Source organism: Pristis pectinata, chromosome 13, assembly GCF_009764475.1.
Source record: "Pristis pectinata isolate sPriPec2 chromosome 13, sPriPec2.1.pri, whole genome shotgun sequence".
NCBI classification, from domain to species: Eukaryota; Metazoa; Chordata; class Chondrichthyes; order Rhinopristiformes; family Pristidae; genus Pristis; species Pristis pectinata.
The window spans coordinates 53,842,406-53,865,019 of record NC_067417.1 but is presented as its reverse complement, the minus strand read 5'-3'; the positions used below and the strand labels follow the sequence as shown (position 1 = coordinate 53,865,019).

The 22,614-nt window shown below is 47.1% G+C and overlaps 1 non-coding gene across 1 annotated transcript; it reads left to right on the top strand.

Moving 5' to 3' along the window:
- Positions 1–1,767: 1,767 nt before the first annotated feature.
- trnap-agg (transfer RNA proline (anticodon AGG)) lies at positions 1,768–1,856 on the top strand. The gene is given in 2 exon segments: positions 1,768–1,803; positions 1,821–1,856. It is a non-coding gene; the product is annotated as a tRNA-Pro (tRNA).
- The last annotated feature ends 20,758 nt before the right edge of the window (positions 1,857–22,614 follow it).

Here is a 22,614-nt window from a genome sequence, read left to right as displayed (position 1 = left end):
CATGAAGAAGTTATAATTAACTCTCATGAAGAGTGATCAAATTGTGGTTGAATGTAAGAGTCAGTCCGAACATCAGTGGAGTTCAGGATCACTGCAGGACTTTCAAGACAACGAAGAGGAAACTCTCAACTTAGAGTTGGCAGGTAGTCTGAGATGGATTGCCGAAATACATTGCGTGATCCAGGGGTGGATGGAGAATAGCTATTATTTAAGGATCCAATGTCTGAATGCCGAAAGGCGTTCCCTCAGGGCAGGAAGGTGCAACAGGAAACGTGTGGAAGGTTCAAAACTCTGAAATATAGACACAGATAGGAAAATAATAATGCCGAAAATCAACGCTGAAAAAATGTCCTGACAAGAAATTAATCTGGAGGTCGGGAGTGTCTTAGAATTTTGCAAAGTATTACAGAGAAACTGACCGGGGAAAGAACCGTAACGTGAGGGAAAACGCGAGAACCGTTGAAGCAGGCTGTAAGAGGTTTGGCGTGCATGGGCGAACAGTTGGCTAATGGTTTCGTAGACGCGAAGCTATTCCGTGTTTGTTTGCACGGGTGGGTTCGGGTGTTACTTTGTCACGGGTGGGTGATTGGTTCATTCCATGTAGCGACAAGTTCAAACATGTTTTCTGCCACACCCACGATACTTTTCCCACTGTCGTGCAAGTGAGGACCGTTGAATGGAAGTGGAAAGAGGAAACGGTACCGATGGAACACGGAAGATACTTGGACAAGTGAGTGAAATTGACCGGATAAATTGCGATCTAATTGTGATGTTTTCATAAATGTGCAAGATTTGCTGGAAGAAATAAAGAACGCTGATTTACGCTAATGGAGGAATCCACCACAAACACTCAGCAAGCCTGGTGAGGGCTGATGACAGGTGGCACTTGTCCTCACACAATGTGTGCTGTGAACTCACTTCCTCGTTAAGAAGGCATCAGAAGTCCGTTCTCCAAACACCCAAGCCCAATCAATGTTAAGTTGCATTCCATTGTGGATCAACATGAATTGCAGTCTGTTTAGAGCCAAGCATGTAAGATTTCTTTCATATGTGCTCTCACATAATACAAACGAGAGACATTGCAACGTCATGGACGCTACTTGACAGCTTATCTATGCGTAGGCAATTCGGGTTTCAAAAAGTGATGGGAGAACGAAGTTTCCTCATCTCTCATCCTGCGCAAATTATTCTTCACAGTGTCAGCATCGCAGACTAAATTTCCAGATGTCAGCAGGCCTCAATGAACACCCGACAAGAATCAACGAGAAGCTCTGCGGCTGCCTCCCGTACAACGTGTAAAGTCCACAGCAGTAACTCGGAGACACCCACCAACGACTGGGGGTGGTGGACAGGTGGCAGGTTACTGGACGGCGAGAGGTGACTCACATCTGGTTGAACCGAAAATTTGAGAACTACATTCATCAGATCACTGCCTTATTAATGATCAACAACTGACTCCCGCCGCAGTGTGTGGGGGATCCTTCTGTCATGTCCGTGCCAAATCTTTGCCCTGCTGCACTGTCCCAATAAATGCCAACTGAATCTGCAGGATGAACATCTCTGAATGTTTTCAATGTTTTCTGCTTTTATGCCCCGCCTGTGAAATTGTGCCATTAATCACGTTAGTAGATCGTTTCCGATTGCCCCACCGGCTGCATTGCCGGGACGCTTTATCCGTGTTCGTGTCCTCTGTAACTACGAATTAACCTGTTCCATTATATGCATTCATGTTTGCTGACCCATCGATTGTCAACAAAAGTCACCAGCGGCTCGTTAGTCTAGGGGTATGATTCTCGCTTAGGGACATGTCTGGGCTGATGTGCGAGAGGTCCCGGGTTCAAATCCCGGACGAGCCCTGTTTTATATCAGCACCGACTTCCTTCGTACTTCTTATCACTGACGCAAGGTAATTGACTTATAAGTAGAAAGACTGGAATCATCTTGAGAGATGCAGAGGATTTGTCTGCCCAGTGAGCTTGTAGAAAAGGATGGATCAGCATGTTAATGGGCGTTGTTGGCACTGATGTTTGAGATCACGAAATGGAGAACTGCAGCAAAATTTCCTCACACCTCCCGCTTTTTTTTGGCCAGGACACAAGTGGCTCAAAGTTGCAGACTATTTAACTGACACTGATGAAAATTGATGCCCAAACCCAAATTCAGCTCCCTCGCTCACATCGGTCAGTTTACTGTGTCGTCACTTTGGGATTTCGAGAGCTGGAATTTTAACTCTGACCTCAGTTTATGCCGCCCCAGGTTTTGTGTCGTAGTTCTGAACTTCTCCCCATCTGCGAACACCTTGTCCACGAATGTGATTATAAGTCATCTGTCGACACCCAAAGGCTTGTTGGGGAATTCCACAAGGAAGAATTGATAACTGAAGGATGAACACAATCCAGTCATATTCGGGTGCAAGTGACAATTCCAGCCCAGCTTTCATTTGCAGCATTCATTGTTTGTGAATATTTTCAATGTTCAGTCAGTTGAACAGTGGCCCACGTTTGCAGCAGTCTCGTATGTGAACCCAATTCCGCAAGGTCAGCCGGCTGTTTCTCAAAGAAAACTCCTTTGCCTCATTTCACGCAGCTTACATTAAGTATGAACGATTGTCAATAGTTATCGATTCAAAACTGTGCAGGCGAACTGATGGAGAGGCGCATTCACCCAGTGTGTGACGTTGCCGCTGCATCACTCAAATGAGCAATAACCTAATAGCTTCATGAGCGTCAAGTAAATTAACCGTCTGGCGAACATTTTCAAATCCATGCAATATTCGATGCTCCTCTGTCCGACTGAGGAATGGTCTAAACAGTTCGTGCTGGGTGTCGTTCCTCGTGACACCACTTGTCCTTACTGCATTCTGCAGACAAAAATAAATTCCAGTAATGAACGAGAATTAATCTTTTACAATCACTCACATGGAGGGATCGAGGGGAACAACGAATGCACTTGACTGGACTGTATAAGGTCGACAGGGACGGTGGGAACACGGAGGAGGCAGTAACTTTCTCTGCTGATCATACTGCACACAGAAGTTGAAGCAACACCCACGTCTGGTTCACTTGGAATGGCGGTCCGTGTTCCACGGCGCAGCGACCGCCATTTTCATCTGTGCCGTGGAAAACTCGTTCACTCTCGACACATATGCCAAGGACATCTCTGCAAACTCACCTTCCGAACTAAGGTTGCATAAAACACAGGTCCAAACGGCGCGCCTTCCGGTGTATCGAAATGCGGATTCACCCCGCGTCGCTGTTCTTTCTTGCTGAAAACAAAATATTTTCAATCCGCATATCAGCGGCAACAAACACAACTCCGACAGAGTGTAACGGTGGACGGTTAATCGCAGCCAGCGCTGCGACGGCCGAATGGTCAAGTTCAGTGGGTATTCTCCACGTCTGTTCGAACCTTTCCCGCAGCGCTCACAGATTAGACAACAGGGACTAGCCGTACAACTACCGCTGGTAGTTTTGACCTCCTGACAGGACTCTCCATCCCTTACAGATTGTGGCAGACCTTTGCTCCAGAAGAAATAGGTCAGCCTGGACACACAATAGATTCTGCAGATGCTGGAGGAACTCAGAAGGTCAAGCAGCATCCATGGAGATATAAACGTCGACGCTTCGGGTCGACCCCCTTCATCAGGACTGGAAAAGAAGAGAAGGAGTACATGCAGGCAAGTAATAGGTGAGTCCAGGTGAGAGGAGAAAGATAACAGGGTGGGAGTGGAGGTGGCGGGGAAATAAGAAGCTGAGAGCCAATAGGTACAAGAGGCAAAGGGCTGAATAATAAGAGATGCGATAGCAGAGGACAGTGGACCATGAAATAAAGGGAAGTAGGTGGGGAAAGTTCAGGCAGGTCAGGAGGGCAGGGGAAGGGATGGGCATATCATGAGGGCGAAGAGAGTGGAAAAAGAGAAGAGGAAGGGGGCACAGAAATGATGGAAGACAAAGGATGAAAGGGAGAAGGGAAGGGAGGGGTTACCGGAATTTAGAGAAATCGATGTTAAGGCCATCAGGTTGGAGACACCCAAGCCGAAATATGTGTTGTTTCTCCAACCTATGTCTGGCCTCAGCTGACAACCGAAGAGGTCATGGATAGACATGGCGGTATGGGAGTGGGATGTGGAATGGAAATGGGTGGCCAACTGGACATCCTTGCTTTCGGGGCGAACGGTACGAAGGTGTTCGATGAGGCGGTGACCCACTCTCCGTCGGGTCTCACCGATGCACAGGAGGCCGCACCGGGACACCACATGCAATGAATGAGATGGTTGGATTCACAGGTGAAGCGGCGCCTCACCTGCAAGGACAGTCTATGGCACTGAATGGCGGTGAGGGAGAAGATGCAGGCGCTGGTGTCACCTTTAGTGCGGATGCAGGGATAAGTGCTGGGAAGGTCATCTGCCGGAAGGGTTGAGTGGCCAGTGAGACGACTAAAGAGAGATCCCTGCAGAAAGCAGGAAGAGGAGGAAAGGGGAAGAGGTTTGCAGTGGTGGGATCCCGTGGGAGGTGGCAGAACTTACGGAGAAAAATGTTTAAGATGCAGAAACTCCTGGGGTGGTATGTGAGGAGAAGCAGTATCCTGTCCCGATTATGGTGGAGAAAAAGGAGGAGTGGAGTTACGGGAAGTTATGGGAATCGACGTTGAGGCCGTCAGGTTGAAGACCCTCAAGGCGGAGTATAAGGAGTCGTTCCTCCATCCTGCGAGTGGCCTCAACGTGGCAGCAGAAGAGGCCATGGATAGACATCTCATTATGTGAGTGGAATGTGGAATTGAAGTGGGTGGCCATCGGGAGGCCCTGGCTGTTGCGGCTGACGGAGCGAAGGTGCTTGATGAAGCGGTCACCCAGTCTGTCTGGTCTCAATGATGTGCATAACCCATCACCGAGAGCACCAAAGCAGTGGGTGGGAACGGCAAGAGACGGTGAGGGCCTACGACCAATAGGTGCGCGTTCTCCTGCATTGGTCATTTGACTGACAGCTCAATGGCCAATAAGGTAGCCAGTAAGTTTCCACTTTGGTAAGAACAACATGTAATTTACTGTAAAGGGAGAATTCTGCACAGGACCCGTTGTCTGCAAAGAATATAAGATATGATCGCACTGGTGGTGATGCAGAAAGTGTTGGGGGTGTGGTGTCACTAGGGGAGGGTGCACACAGGACTGGAGGACTGATTTCAATAGAGAGGGTGCAGAGAGAATTGGGGGTGATTACATTGGGGAGGATGCAGAGGAAATGGAAAACAGCGTCGGAAGTGTGTTCTCGGCTGAGGAATTCCTGGGTTAGAATTGTGTTCTAGTCTTGGAGGCGGAGATATTAGGGAGAGAGGGGGGAGGGGGACAGCTGTTGGGGAGAGAGAGGGAGAGACAGGAGGGGAGAGAGGGACTTGGGGGCAGGGAGGGGAGGGGGAGAACTAGCTAGGAGCCTCTTTGCAGGATGACCCCCCCCCCACCCCTGAGCCGGGAGGGGCTCCCGCGGACGTGCAAGCCGCGCGTTACCCGTATTAGACCCGCCGCTGCATTAAATGTGAATGGCCTCAATGTCCGCTGCCCGACTCATCACTGACACTCTGCGCGCGTCCGGGCTCGGCAGCACGTCTCCCGGTCCCCACACACCTACCCTCCCCCGACCCCTATCACACCTGTCCTCCCCCTCCAGCCCCGTCTCCTCCTCGCCCACTCTTCCCCTCTCCTCCCCTTCCTACACTGCTCCTTCCCTGTCGTCCTCCGTTCTCTCCACACTGCCCCTCCACTCCCCTCCTCTCCCATACCCGGTCCCCTCCTCCACCTGTCCTCCCCCTCCACACCGTCCCCATCCTCTCCCCTCCCAGTCCCCTGTCCTCCCCCTCCTCCCCTGTCCTCATCCGTCCCCTCCTCCCACGTTCCCCCTGCCCTACTCCCTTCCACCTGTCCTCCCAGATCCACCCCGTCCTCTTCCTCTCCCCTCATCCGTCCCCTCCTCCCCTTCACTCTCCTCACAATCCTCCGTCCCCTCCCTGTCCTCCTCTTTCTCCCTCCTCTCTCTTCCCGTCCCCTCATCCCCGTCACATCTAGTCCCCCATTTTCCTCCGTCCCCTACTGTCCCCTTTCTTACCCCGGCCCATCCCGTCCTACCCCCGTCACATCCCTCACCCCACCTCCCCCAACCGCCTACCCCGCCCATCCTTTTCCCGTTCCTTCTCCGGCCCCTCCCGTCCCTCTCCCTTCCTCCCCCTCCTCCCCGGATCTGTCCTCTCCACCCCCTCCTCGTGCCTGCCTCGGCCGCTCCCGTCCTACCACCGTCCCGTCCCTCCCCCACCGCTCCTGTTCCCCCACCGCTCAGCGGGGTGACAACGCCGGCGTTTACTCGGAGTCTCAGCTGCCGCGGTCTGTAGACAACAGTTGGGAAACAGCGGTGTGAGGAACGAGAGGTTTATTGGCGATCTGGAGGAGGAGGGGTGAGGGGGAGGGGGACGGGGTAGGGAGGGGTTGTTTTCAGCTCTTAGCCTCAGGACCCCAGGGAGCCTCCCACTGCTCGAAGGTGAAGGTCTTCAGTCCCAGCGCATGGATGGAGGGCATCTCCTGACTCAGACACTCGTTCACCATTCTGTGTGGGAGACGCAGGAAGTCAGCGCAATGTATGCGCACCCGGTCCCTGTCCACCCTCCGGCCCCTACACCCACTCCCCATCCCCCACCCTCTCCCTCCCCTCCCACCTCCCCAACACCCCTTCCCGTCCCCATCACTCTCCTTCCACTGCACCCTTCCCTGTCACCCCCTCCCTCCCCAACAGCCCTCCCCGTCACCCCTTCTCGTCACCCCTCCCTCTTCTTCCACTTCACCCGTCCAGACCTTACAAACGCTCCCTGTCAACCCCTAGCCCACACACCCTTCCCCATCCCCCTCCGACCCCTAAACGCTCCGTCACCTCTCCGGCCCCTATACCAGGCCCCGTTTGATCCTCCGGCCCCTACACACATCCCCGTTTCCTCCTCCAGCCGCTTCATCCCTTCGCAGTCACACCGTCCGTCCCCTACAATCCTCGCTGTCAAACCTCCGGCCACTACACCCCCTGCTGTCACCACTCTAGCCCCTAAACCCCTCCACGTCCCGCGCTCCGGCCCCTTCACCCATCCCCGTGAAGCATCCTCCACTACACCAGGTCCCTGTCCGCCACTTCCCCCATCTGGACCCTACTCCCCTCCCCACCTCCCAGTCTCCTGTCTCTACACCCCCTACATTCAATTATTCCGGCCCCTACAACCCTCTCCGTCCCCGTCCCGGTACCCCCAGGCCCCTACACCCCTCCCCTTGACCACTTCAGCCCCGCCACCCCCTTCCCAAAACACGGGGCCCATCCCACCTCCCCTCCCCTATGCACTTCCCTGTGACCCCAGTCCCCACGCCCCTCCCTGTGACCCCCTTTCCATCCCCCACACTCCTCCCCCTGACACCCTCCGGCCCCTACACCCGGTCCTCTTCTCCGCGACACCTTCTGTCCCTTCCCTACAGCATTTCCGGAGACCCCCAGTATCCCCTACATCTCTCCCCGTGACCACTCCCTCCCCTAGACGCCACCCGTGACCCCCTTCCTCTCATCCAATCCTCCCCGTCTCCGTCACTCCCTGCCTCCCCAACATCCCTCCCAGTCTCTTTAACGCCCTCTCTCCCCTACATAAGTCTCCAGCTCCGTCACTCCCACCCTCCCCTGCACCCCCCTTTTTCTTCACCCTTTCCTTCCCCTACACCCCTCATCGTCTCCACCTCCCCCTCCCTCGCATACATCCCATTTGTCTTCGTTATCCCCTCCATCTCCTGAACCCTCCCTTTCTCCGTGACGCCCTCCCTCCCTTACAACCCTTCTCGTCTCCGTCATGCCCTCCCTCCCCGACTTTAACATACTCAGTATCAATCGTGGATAGGGGACTCATAAGCTATCTCGTTATGCAGATAACCTGTAACTTTATATGTCTAACCCGGAGAAATTTATCCCTGCAGTATCATCACGACTTGCTCAGTTTAGTATTTTCTCTGGTGAGAGCTTAAATCTTAATAAGAGTGAACTTTTCTCATTAAACATGCAAGTCCCAATATATAGGCAATTACTATTTAGATTAGTGACTGATTACTTTTCATACCTGGGTGTTAAAATTACACAAGAATTTATTTAAAGTTAACTTGTAACCTTAACTAATTACGTTAAACAATTGTTGACTAAATGGCGCCCATTCTGTTTGTAATTGATTGGCCGAATTTATGCAGTTAAGATGAATATTTTACCAAAATTTTTGTATCTATTTTAGGCGATTCCAACTTATATTTAAAAATCCTTTTTCAACGCTATTGATTCCAAAATTATTTCATATATATCTGCACAATGAAAACCCAAGGTTAAGTAAGAAATATTTACAAAAATTAAAAAACGATGATGATATGGCTTTGCCTAATTTTAGATTTTACTATTGGGCAATTAATATTAGATACTTAACTTTCTGGGCACAAGACTTAGATGCAATTCATTGTCCCTGTTGGGTACACCTTGAGTGTGAATCAGTGCAAGGACTTGCATTAGTTTCTATTTTAGGACCTTCACTTACTTTTGTACTTAATAAATTGAGTAAACTAATGACTAATCCAATAGTTAAACATACAATAGGGATATGGTTTCAATTTCGTAAATTTTTGGATTGAATAAATTTAATTTATCAAGACCTATTCAATCTAAGTTTTTTCTTTCAACCATCTAGTGTTGACTCAGTCTTTTCCTTATGGAAACGAAAGGAATAACACGTTTTCGATATTTATTTATTGATAACTGTTTTTTTAATCTTTTGAACAGTTGTCTAATAAATACAATCGGCCTAGATCACATTTTCTTCAATATTTACAGATTAGAATTTTTTTTAATGTTACTTTACCTTCTTTAGCGACACCATATAAAATTGAAATTACGGGAAAAAAAGATTTTAATCCTTATCAGAAGGACCTCATCGCAATAATCTATGATCGGATTATGAAAATACGTTCAGAGGAATTTGATAAAATTAAGAATGAATGGGAAAGACAACTCCAGATACTTTTACCTGCAGAGACATGGAAGAAAATTCTTCAGCTAGTTAATACATCTTAACTGTGTGATTGACACTCTTTGATAAAGTTTTAGGCAGTTATCCTTGGATGTTTAGCTCCCAGCTGTGATCTTCTTTCAACCACGACTACGTGATGCCCACGATGTCATACCTGCCAATTGCTAACTGCGCTAAAAGCAGTATTAAATAATAAAGGACTCAGAGGGCAACCTTCTCTAATGCCGCGAAAAAGCCTGAACAAGGGGGATCTCTGATTGTTAGCAAGTTTTGAAGTCATAGGTGTATGGAAAATCAATTTGATCAAGGAAATGAAATTTGAACTAAAATTAAGTTAGCCCGTTTTACATCATATAAATCTTATATGAGACAGATGTAATTCGAAGGTGGATTCCCTGACGCTTATGTTTTGGTCCTGTCCCCTTTTGGAAAAATATTGGAAAGACATTTTTAACATAACTTCATCTGTATCGAACATTGATTTACAACCAAATCTTAGAAAAATATGTTTAAAATTAGAAAAAAAAAGGAGTTAAACTGTTGATCCTTCGCCTAAATTTGAGGAAGTTTGGAGTCCATTTATTCAATATTTCCATATGATAAAAGCTGACCTTTTTGAGACCTCTCTCAATAACATTTGAATACAGAGGAGCGGAGTTGACGGCATAATAATGTTTCATTTTTAATTGAAGAACTATCAGTCCAGTTTTTTTTCTTGGTTTCATTTTGGTTTATTATCAATATTTTTTGATTTGGAGGTTCTTTTTTCATACAATTAACCTTTTTTTCAATCTTTCATCTTGTATTTGTTAACTTAATAAGAGAGCGGGAGATCCAGATTACTCTTGTTTACTCCTTGTGTCTATATATATTAACTGTTATGATTGTTATCCTGATCTCTTTGCACCAGATGTAAAACTACTAATGTTATATATATTATTTTGTAGTAATTTGAAAATTAATAAATAGATTGAAAAAGAAAAGAAGATCTTGGTCAAGGGCCCATCAATCTCACTCCTGCCTCTTTCAAAATCATGGGGTGTATCTCATCTGGTCCTGGGGACTTATCCATCTTAATGCTCTTTAACAGACCCAACACCCTCCTCCTTTATCTCGAAAACCCCCAGCATATTAGCATGATCCTCACCGATTTCCCCAATTTACACGTCCTTCTCCTTGGGAATTACCGATGCAAAATACTCACCAAGTACCTCACTCGCCTCCTATGCCTCCAAGTACACGTTCCCTCCTTCATGACTCTCTGACCACTCAAGGATAGAGTAACAGAGCACTAAAGCTCAGAAACTGGCCCTTCGGACCACTTAGTCCATACCGAACTGGTTCTCTGCCTGGTCCCATCTACCTGCACCCGGACCATATTCCTCCAAACCCCTCCCATCCATGTCCCTATCCAAATTTCTCTTCAATGTTACAATTGAACCCTCATCCACCACATCTGCTGGCGGTGTTTTCCACACAGGCGCCACCCTCTGAGTAAAGGATTTCCCCCTCAGATTCCGCTTAAATATTTCACCTTTCACCCTAAACGTATCACCTCTAGTTATGGGCTCATCCAAGTAGAGGGGGGAAAGCCTGTGAGTATTCATCCCATCTGCACCCCTCAATTTTGTATCTCCTAAATTCATCGTCAGCATTGTCTTGTAGAACTTCAGCAGAACATCCCAACTCCTGCCATGATTAATAAAGGCCAATGTAGCAAAATCTCCCTTTACGAACCTATCTGCCGATAATGCCACTTTCAAGGAATTTTGGATCTGTATTCCCAGGTCCCTTTGCTCTACCACGCAACTCAGTCCCCTACCATTCACTGTGTAACTCTGGGCCCTGGTTTGTCCCCCCAAAGTGCATCACACCACACAGTCTTCTGCCTTGAATTCCATCTGCCATTTTTCAGTACATTTTCCAAGCTGGTCCGGATCATTTTTCAAGCTTTTATAGCTTTCCTCGCCGTCCACTACGCCCCCAATCTTGGTGTTATCCGCATGCTGATCCAGTTTGCCACATTATCGTCGAAATCATTAATATAGATGATAAATAACAGCGGACCCAGCACCGATCCCTGCGGCACACCACTAGCCTCCGGCTTCCAGTCAGACAGACAACCATCTCCTACCACACTCAGGCCTCTCCCACCAAGCCAACGCTGAATCCAATTGACTACTTCATCCTGAATGCCAAGCGACTTAACCTTATGCAGCAGCCTCCCATGTGGGAATTTTCAAACGGATTGCTGAAGTCAATGCAGGCAACATCCACGACCTTTCCCTCATCGACCTTCTCGAAGAACTATACAAGATTGGTTGGACATGACCTACCACGCACAAAGCCATTCTGACTATCCCCATTCAGGCCCTGTCTCTCCAAATACTTATATATCTTGTTCCTTAGAAACTTTCCAATAACTTATCCACAATTTACGTCAGGCTCAGCGGCGTATAAATTCCCGGCTTATTCTTCGAGCCTTTCTTGAACAACGGAATAACAGAAGCGATCCGCCCGTCCTCCGGCACCTCACCCTTGACGGAGGACGTTCTTAGTATCTCTGCCAGGGCCCCTGCAATTTCTGCACTATTCACCTACAACTTCCGAGGGGTCACCTTGTCTGGCCCTGGGGCTTTGACCACCTTCATTCGCCTCAATAAATCCAGCAACTCTTTCCGTAATCGGGATACGTTCCATGACCTCACTCCTTTTTTGTTCTCTTGTCTCTGTGTCTGTCTCCAGAGTAAATACAGAGGCATAAAATTCATTTAAGATACACCCCCCCCCCCATCTCCTTTGGTTCCATACGCAGATGACCACGCTGATCTTCAAGAGGAAAGATTTTGTCACTTGCTATCTTTTTGATCTGAATATAGCAACAGAGCCCTTGGGATTCTCTTTCACCTTGTCTGCTGGAGCAACAACGTATCTTATTTTTGCACTCCTGATTTCTCAATTAAACGTTCTCTTATACTTCTTATACTCCTCAAGTGCCTCATTCCATTCTAAATGCCTAAACCTGGTAAGCACCACCTTCTTTACCAGGGCCCAAATATCCCTCGATAACCAGGTTCCCTGAACTAGTTAGCCTTGCCTTTTATTCTGACGGCAACATACAAATTCTGTAGTCTCAATATTTCGTTTTTGAAATTCTCCCACTTACCAAGAATCGTTGCTGGAAAACTGGCCCTACCCTCTTCTTTGTTGTCCTCGTTCTCTTGACGTGTGGATGGAATGCCTTGAGATTCTCTTTAATCCGAGTTGCCAAGGAATTTTCATGGCCCCTCCTGGCTCTCCTGATTCCCTTCTTCCGTTCTGTTCTAGTTTCTTTATAATCCTCAAGGACTCTGTTTGATTTTAGCTTCCTGAACCCTCCATATAACGCAAACATAGAATATTACAGCACAGTACAGGCCCATCGGCCCACAATGTTGTGTCGATATTTTATCCCACACTAAGATCTATCGAACCCTTCCCTTACACATAGCCGCCCATTTCTTTATCATTCATGTGTCTATCTAAGAGTCTCTTAAATTTCTCAAACGCATCTGCCCCCACAAACTCTACAGGCAATGCATTCCTCGCACCAACCACTATCTGTATAAAAATATTACCCCTGACATCCTCCTTATAACTTCCTCCAATCAGGTTAAAATTATGTTCCCTCGTGATCTCCATTGTCGTCCTGGGAAAAAGTCTCTGACTGTCCACTCGATCTATGCCTTTTGTACACTTTTGTCAGGTCCTATCTCCAAAGTGAAAAGCCCTAGCTCACTCAACCTATCCTCATAAGACATGCTCTCCCATCCAGGCAATATCCTGGTAAATCTCCTCTGCACTCTTTATAAAGCTCCACATCCTTCCTATAATGAGGCGACCAGAAATGAACAAAATACTGCCGTGTGGTCTAACTATAATTCCATAGTGCTGCCACATTACCTCGAGCCTCTTGAACTCAATCCACAAATTAATGAAGGCCAACACACCACCATACACCTTCTCAACAACCCTATCGACCTGTCCGGCAACCTGGAGGGATCTGTGAACGTGGCCCGAATGTTCCTTCATACTGCTAACAGGCCTGCCATTAACCTTGTATTCTGCCTTCGAATTCAATGTCCCGAAGTATATCACTTCACACTTATGGAAGCATAGAACCATAGAACACTACAGCATAAAACAAGTCTTTCGGCCCTTATCGTCCCTTCTTATCCGGGTTGAACTCCACTTGCCAGATCTGAGCCCTGCTCTGCATTCGATCAATATCCTGTTGTAATCTATAACAACCTACTACACTATTCAAACCACTAGACTCTGTATCATCAGCAACCCTACTATACCACCCTCCCACATCCTCATCCAAGTCATACTGAAAACCAAAAAGAGAAGGGGTCCCACAACAGATCCCTTTGGAACACCAGTGGTCACCGACCTCCAGGCAGATTGTGCTCCATCTACCACCACCGTGTTGTCTCTAAGGGCGACCGAATTCTGAATCCCCACAGCCAAGTCTCCCTTGATCCCACGCCTCCTGACTTTCGGAATTAGCCTTCCACGAGGAACATTACCAAACGCCTTAATAAAGCCCATTTACACCGGATCCACTTCTCTTCTTGGATTGGAGGATTGGAGTTTGAGGAGATTTAGTATGTCATGAAATTGTCTTGTAAATTTCTATAAATGAACGAGGACAGCATTCTGACTGTTTGCTGGTCCGGAGGCTCCAATGCACTGCATTAAAAGAGGCTGTAGAGTGTTGTGGAGTCATCTTCAAGAGGCGGTGCCTCAAGAATGTAGCATCCATCACAGAGGAGCCTCACCATCAGAGAAATGGCGATTGCTTTTCTACCATCAGGGAGTATGACGACTCTCAGTCAACGATCCAGGAACGGCTTCGTCGCCAAGACCATCAGATTTCTGAACGGTCTATGAACACGATCTGATTGTTTCTTATTTTGTACTATATACTTATTTAATAGATTCTCGCAGTTTTATGGCTTTGCACTGTACTGCTGCGGCAAAACAACACATTTCACGGCACATAAGGCGGTGATAATAAATTGATTCTGATTGTGAAGATGCGTGTAATCCACCGTGACGTGGTCTCTCGGATTCATAATAGAATACGGTGGGTACTGATCGATGGGACTTAGTCTCGTTGCAGTTCTGTGACTATCGGTGTTTGCCATGGACCGTAGAGGGACCTCCGCTGTTCGTGATAAATCAAAACAACCTGGATGAAAATGTGGATGGGTGAGTTAGAAAGTTCGCAGACGATGCAAATATGGGTGGTGCTGTGGATTGTGTTGAAGATTGACAAAGGGTACAGTGGGATATAGGTCAGTTGCAGATATGGGCGGAAAATTGGCAGATGTAGTTTCATCCGGCCACATTGTCGGTATTTCACTTTTGGAGATCAAATAGAAACTGGGTGTATACTGTTAATGGCAAGACCCTCAACAGTGTTGATGGACAGAGGGATCCTGTGGTGGATATCCATAGCTCTCTGAAAGTGGCTGCAGAGGTTGTTCGGTGATCAAATAAGGCGTATGTCATGCTTGTCTCTATAAGTCACGGCAGTGAGTTCAAGAGAGGGGAAGTTATCTCGCTGCTCTTTAAAACTCTGGTCAGGCTGCATCTGGAGCATTGCATTCAGTTCTGATCGCCCCGTTACAGGTAGGACTTGGAGTCTTTGAATAAGGTGCCAAGGTACCAGTATGCTTCTTGGATGAGAGGGTATGTGCTGGTGCGAGAAGGTGGACAAACTTGATTGTTTTATTTGATGCATCGGAGGTTGAGGGGAGAACGGATGGCAGTTTATAAGATTTCGAGAGTCACAGATAGAGTAGACAGCCTGTATCTTTTTTATCAGGGACGAAATGTCTGATACCAGAGTAAATGCCTTTAACGTGAGAGGCGACAAATTCAAAGGAGATATGTGCGCAGGTATTTTCACACAGAGGGTGCTGGGTGCCTGGACTGTGCTGTAAGGTGTGGCGGTGCGGGGAAATACGACTGGGGCACATGGATGTACGGGGAATGGAGGGTTTTCGACATTGTGTAGGCAGAAAATATTAGATTAGTTGAGCATTTAAAAGCTGTTTAATTAGTCCGACACAACATCGTGGGCCGAAGGGACTATTCCTGTGCTTGTTTTCTAACCCAGGTCTCTGGATCTGTGAATTGAAACCTCAAACAGCGTAAAGTAATTCTGCCGAGAAGAATCGAGTTCAGATAATTCAAAGTCAAAGTCAAGGTCGAGTTTATTCTCAGGTGCACCAGTACAGGAACGCATAGGTGCAATGAAAAACGAACTTGCAGCGGCATCACAGGCACATCGCGTTATATAAACAGCATTCTCAAGTGAAACAAATTAAACATGAAGCATACAAAATTTGTTCAAGGAAAAAAGCTCATTTAGATTAAAGCAAAGTCACAGAGTTGAGACTATAGTCGTTCCAGTTCACAATTTCCGGCTGAATTCTACCTGTTCACCCCTTCCTCCACACCCCCCGCCCCAGTGTGTTTGGAGTGGGAGAGATGGAGTTGGTTCAGGCGGAGAAGCGGCACGGATTTCTCAGCTCCGCTCTGCGCTGAGCGCATCTCAATGAGAGTGAGGGGACATTTCACCAGCTCCTTCAGCTGCTCCCTGAACTTAGTCTGGGTCACCGCGTAAACAGCCGTGTTTGTGCAGCAGCTCAGGATCTGCAGCATGGGGCCCAGTTGCCTTGGAGTCATCGGTGGAACCACAGCCACAGACATGTAATATAATCGATACCACACAGAATTCACCGTAAACAGCGCCCACAACAGGATGAAATTCCCCAATACAACCAACAGTAAAATGAGGGATTTCCTGCGGCTCTCCATCTCCGGGTCTCTGGGACTGTCTCCAAAGCTGGGACCCCGGGGTCTCCTGCGGGATCTGCTCGCCACTAGAACGTATCTGATGGTCCAAGCATTGAGCAGGAGAATGAGAACAAACGGGATCACAGGCGTGAGGATGAAATGGAGGAACTCGACTGCGCTCCAAACCACTGAGTACAGAACACTGTCTCTTTCCCGGCAAAACCAAGGAAAATTAATCAACACGTAATATCCTGAGGGCATTAAATACCAGAAAATGTTTTTTAAACAGCTCAGCACCGGCACCGCCCACAGAACCACAGCCGCCGTTCTCTCGGTGCAATATTTTCGATTTCAGCTTCTGACAACAAATAGCCACAAACCGATCAAAGGTGAAAACGACAGTGAACCAGACAGAACAGTCGGTGGCTGCTTAAAGCAGGACGGCGTCGATATTGCAAAAGGGGATGTACCTAAGGAAAAAAAAACGTTATCACATAAGCAATCTGAATCTGCCTCAGTATCAGGTCGAGGACGACGACCAGTAGATCCGCCGTTGCCATGGCCACCAGGTAGCGAGGGGCGCCTTTGGAAAGACCTCGCTTTCCCCGCGACAAGACCACAATCGTCAGCACGTTCACTGTGAGGAGGGAAATAAACACAGATATGACAGCACGGTTGGAACAACGTCAGCAGATTCACAGTGAGGCAAACCAAATGTAGAAACCTGTTCTTGGATTCAGAGTTGGTGGTTGTACCGGACACCAGGGTTGTCTGCTGGAGACGGGCATTATAGATTAGTGAAATCAACCAGCAACTGGAAAGTATCGGCATCACCTCGACCAAGAGACAGGTGAGAAGCTCTGGTTCCGTGGTTCGTGAAAGATGCCTGACGAGTGAACAATTCATTACGTGTTGCAATTCAGAAATATCAAACTCCTCAGTATCTGAGCTTCGGTTGGGCGAGAGGTGATATGTAGACCTGGTCAGTATGTGGATTCGGCCGAGGGTCCTGATCCCGATCATTGCTCAGTGTTCTGTGAGAGCGTCGCTGATCATTTTGTGGTGCCGGGGTCAGTGTGGGTGAGAGACCCGGTCACTCTTCCTGCTCTTTATGCAGCGACTTTGTATCAGTTCTGGGTGAATCAGCCCATGGTTCTCCCTCTATTTACTACCTTGTGAACCAGCGTCTGTGTGTCGGGTCGCCACCTGCTGATGGATGGGAACATAACGCAGCCACACGGGAGATTGTGGTGAAATTTCCAGGTTCCCGGCGGAGCAGTCTGATTCAGCCGCACGTAGTGCCCAGTGGGTGGGTGGGGGCGGTGGGGAACCACCAGGCGCTTCAGATTGAAATTAGACCATGATTAATGCAACAATATCAGTTTACTGATTGCCGCAGAGAGTTCCGACAGATGGGATCACCAGACACGGCAGCAGTGAGGAGAGCGTGAATTACAGGAACGGCAGTACAGACAGCAATGGTTTATCGAACGTATAAGTGTCGTTAGGGACATGTCAGCAATATGAAAAGATAGCATCGAGATACGAAGGATAAATAACACAGAGATAAACGCCATTCAAGCCTTTGATCCCCGCACACGGACCAGGTCTCTGTATGGCATCTCCCTCAACCGGAGTCAATTGGTGAGGACGTTACGCTTTTTTAACCAGCACACGTAATGAACAGTCCACCCAACAGACCTCTTTACCGGACCCGATGACCACTAATTCTCACCTGTTTGTTGGTCGAGTAGTTGGACAGGGACTTACCTGGAACAGAAAATAGAACGAGGATGGGACAGTAGACGGGCCGAATAGTAAAGAGTAAATAGAAGATCAGAGAATCTACATCTATCCAATCATAATCCAGAAAAATATATTCCGCAAATAAGAAGACACCACGCCCCATCGCTGTAACATCCCACTCTCTTGTTACCCGGTCCCGACCCATTCCTCACTCCACTGTTCCCAGATTCCAATCGGTGACCAGAATTTCACACTCTGCTGTTTACAGATTCCAACCGTTCATGAAACATCCCACATTATTGTTCGCATCTCCCGAATTATCTTCTTCCGCTGTGTAGTTGGTTCTCACTGTCAGTGACGGAGGGGCTGCTCCCACTGACACCGTGAGACTTCATCGAAAGGAAGAGTTTTTAAAAGCAGTGGAGAAATCCCCGGTGATAAAATCGGGCTCCGTGCAGTCTGACGTTAATTACACTCACTGAACAAACATCTACGGTTAACCTCTTTGCATGTAGACGGCTGGAGCAACACGTAATTGAACATGTGATTTGGGTGAGGATATCCAGGATTTATATCCACCCACCCCGGACATTCTATCTTCTCTCCACCCCGATTGGGTACAAGATACAAAAGCCTGAATGCATGTACCACCAGGCTCAAGGGCAGCTTCTATCCCGCTGTTATAAAATTATTGAACGGTTTTCACGTGCGATTGATGGACATCCACCTCAGAATCTACTTCGTTATGACCTTCCGCCTCTCTGTCTGCCTGTAGTGCACTTTTTCTGTAACTGTAACACTTTGTTCTGCATTCAGTTGTTGTTTTACCTTGTCCTACCTCAAAGCACTGTTGTAATGAATTGATCTGTGTGAGCGGTGTGCAAGACTGAGGAAGTAAAGGGTCAAGTCATTGTTAACGGACATATAACGAAAGAAAAAGATACCACGCATGCCTCTGACTCAAGACCAGCTGGTAATTACTGTGTCCGGTACTTGATTTGTCTTTGTATCTAAGGCGCCTGATCGAAACTGGTGTTGCCGCATTGATTAAGTGTGCCTGACAAGGACTGTATAAGTTAATGTATGCCCCTTTGTATTGCAGAGACCTCCGATGAAGTCTCTAAATGTGTGTTGGAGGAGAATTCTCCCTTGGTATTATACTGCTAATAAACGCGATTTACCAGAATTAAACCGTGGCGCTGTGTGATTTTGCAGCAGGCAGGAGTGGGAATTTAAATTGGGATAACAAGACAAGTTTTTTCACTGCATCTCGGTACATGTGACCGTAATAAACCAAATTAGCACTGCTCAGTAAGATGAACCAATAGGGTCAGGGAGCTATTTGAAGGACTAATGGTGTCCGGACGTGTGATCCGGAATTCTGTGGACGTTGAACAGTTCTCTCAATGTGAAAGATCCAGATTAATGCTTTCTATGATGAGAGAATGGAGGTAGGAACTCGGGAACTTTGAGTCATTTAATCTGAGGTCACTGCGTCGGCGATATCCGGAATAGATTATTCAAACTCTGGTGACAGACACTTTGGGAATTATGCGGAGTGAATTTGTTTTATTTATGAAATGTATTTGGGACCAAATCTATGTAAAACTCTGACCCATCAGATCCCGTTTAAAAGCCCTTCAACTCACCTTAATCCGATAACATCTTGTTTATCTCTCGCCTACTTGGGAACAAAGATTTTCGAGAACAATGCTGTCTCTGCCTCTCCTAATCTGGCCTATTTCTTTCAGATCACCTCGCAGGGATAACAAGGCCAGACTATTTATTCTCTCGCCATAATTTGTTCTCTCTCCAGGCCAATTCCCACATATTCTCCTCTGCTCTCTTCCCAGCAGAATCTCATCCCTCCTGTACTGTGGTGACCAGAATTACACACACTGTTCGAAATGCAGGTTGCACCATCATGTTCCATTTTATATTCCATGTCCAGACCTATGAATTCTGGCATGCCGCATGCCTTCCTCACCACCCAATCAAGCTCTGCATCCACTTCTGGAAGGTCTGCATTTGCCTCCCAAGATCCATCTGCACTTCAACTTTGTTGAAGGTCTTGCCATTCACAACGCACTCTCTCTTTACATCTGACCTCAAAACGTACTACACATTACATTTGGCAGGATTAAGCTCCATCAGCAATTGCTCCGCCCATGAATGGAACTGATCATATCTCGGTAGTGTAGCGGTTTGCGTAACACTATTACAGTGCCAGCGACCCGGATTCAATTCCGGCCACTGTCTGTCAGGAGTTTGTACGTTCTCCCCGTGTCTGCGTGGGTTTCCTCCGGGTGCTCCGGTTTCCTCCCGCATTCCAAAGACGGACAGATCAGGAGCTGTGGGCATGCTATTTCGGTGGCAGAGGAATGGTGACACTTGCGGGCTGCTCCCAGAACACTCTGCACAAAAGGTGCATTCCAATGTGTTTCAATGTATATGTGACTAATAAAGATATCTTACCTTATATTTGGCAATCTTCTACACTACCCACAACACCAACAATCTTTCCCTCCGCCTTTCATGAGCAAGCAAATTCTGAATGCAAACAGCCTCTCACCGCAGATGACACGCATGGTAATCTTCTGATGAGCCTACTCTGAGGGACATTGCAAAACATCTAACGACAATATATCTAGACATGAATATCCCTCCCTTCATCAGGGAAATTCGAGAATTCCACCAAGAACTCAATCAATTTCGTTGACATGCGTTTACCCGCACGAAGCCACGTTGTCTGTCCCTAATTAGGCCAAGGTTTCTCAAATGCTCACAAATCCCATCCTGAAGAATCCTCTCCAATAACTTCCCTACCACTGACGTGAGACTCACCGGTCTATAGTTTTCAGAAATATATCTATTTCACTTCTTGACTTCCAGAACAACATTAGTTCCTCGCCATTTTTCGTGCGTCTCGTCAGTGGCTGGTGTGGACACGAAGATCTTGATCAAAGCATCATCAATCTCATCTCTTGCTTCTCTCAATAACATGGTGTTGATCTCATCAGTCTCTGGGGACTTAACATCTCTGGAATGCTATATTTTCAGTCGAGGATAAAGCATCTGACCATCTGGATGATCTCTGCCTCTCATAACTTGAGACATTTCCACCAGATCGCACTTTAGCCTCCAACACTCCAGAGAAAACAATCCAAGTTTGTCCATCATCTCCTTGTCGCTATTTCTCTCCAATCCAGTCAACTTCTAGGCGAACGTCTTCTGCACCATCTCTAAAGCTGCCACGTCGTTGCCAGAATGTGACCACCAGACCTGCACACTGTACTCTAAATGCGACAGAACTCATGTCTTAAACAGCTGCAACATGACTTCCAACACTTTCACCGACCCCACAGATGAAGGCAAGCATGCCGTACGCCTTCTTTAGCACTCTATCTGCTTGTGTGATCACTTTCAGGATGCTATGCCCTTGAACCCCAATATCCTTCTGTCCAACAGTGCTGTTAACTTTCTTGAAATTACCTGTGGACCTTCCCCTTGCAATTGAGCACTTAAAGTTCAACACCTCACACTTGCCCGGAGTAAACTTCATCTGCAAATTCACCGCCTATGTCAGTCACTGATCTGTATCCCGCTGCAATATTTCTTGTTAGAATATTTTTTATTAATTCCACTGTTAAGGACTCAGTGAAAGTCCCTTTAAGATAGAGAATGTGTGTGTGTATGTGTGTGTGGGGAGTGCTTACGTCAATAGAAGAAAAAGGACGTAATGACGTTGTTGAAGAAGTCAGAAGAAGAGAAGGAGAGAGAGAGAGAAGGGAGAGAGACACCAGCCTGCTTGTTTTCTCTGTCGATGGATGAGAAACAATAACTGTGTTTGCCACTGAAATCCATGTATGGAAGTTGGAAGTAATCCGGTGGAGTTCACTTTGTTGCTGACCTGTAGAAAGAAACAGGTATTTGTGTGTGGACGACCACGGTTCGGATGCTTTTCGGGGTGAGGCAGTCACTACCGAGTAAACACTGAAGTGTCGTTTGGGTTCCATCGTGGAACATTTGGATTTCGTATGTACTGTCTCTATGTTTTTCTACATCTACGTCTTATCTTCAGACAACGGTGGTTGTTGAAGAAGCCCTTGCTCATGTTTCACCTTATGGCTTGCGGGACTGAACTTTAAGAACCATTCCGGAACTTGGAGTTTGGTACTTTGTCACACACACACACACGAAGAGTTTCGTTTTGGGGTTAACGTTCGAGGTTTAACATTTTTGAATTCTAACATACTAACATTTTTACTTTTATTCTACGTATTATCATAAGTAGTGATTAATAAAATTGTTTTTAACACTGAATAATGCTCAGTGTGTTTCTTCTGTTGCTGGTTCGTGATAAAATTGGGGGCTCGTCCGGGATAGTTCCCAAGGTTAACGAGTTTCGTCTGCGATAGTTCCCAAGGTTAACGAGATTCATCCGGGATCCAATCCAAAGATTTTTGAGGGAGGTCTGATCAATTCTTTTTAATTGGCTTGTGTGTGTGGAAACCAGCAGCAATGGATATTAAGGCAATTTTGGAGTCACCAACCCAAAAGGGATTGGAGGTGGCGAAAAAGGATGATCTGATAAAGATTGCTACAAGGTTAAACCTTACAGAAGTAAAGCAGTCTATGAGAAAGGCAGATATTCAGAGACTGATAGCTGGCCATTATGTGGAAAAGAAGGTGTTTGAGAAGGAAGTGTTAAAACACTTTCCTGGCAGTGAAATATCAATTTCTGAGGCACAGGTGCAGCTGGCAAAGATAGAGGCTGAACGAGAGCAATATAAATTAGAAGCTGAACGAGAACAAAAGAGATTAGAGGCTTAACAGGAACGAGAACTAATTCGGTTAAAGTTTGAGGCAGAGCAGAAGGAAAAACAGAGGCAGCATGAGTTACAAATGAAGCATAGGAGTTTGGAATCTTATTCTGAATATGGTTTTTCA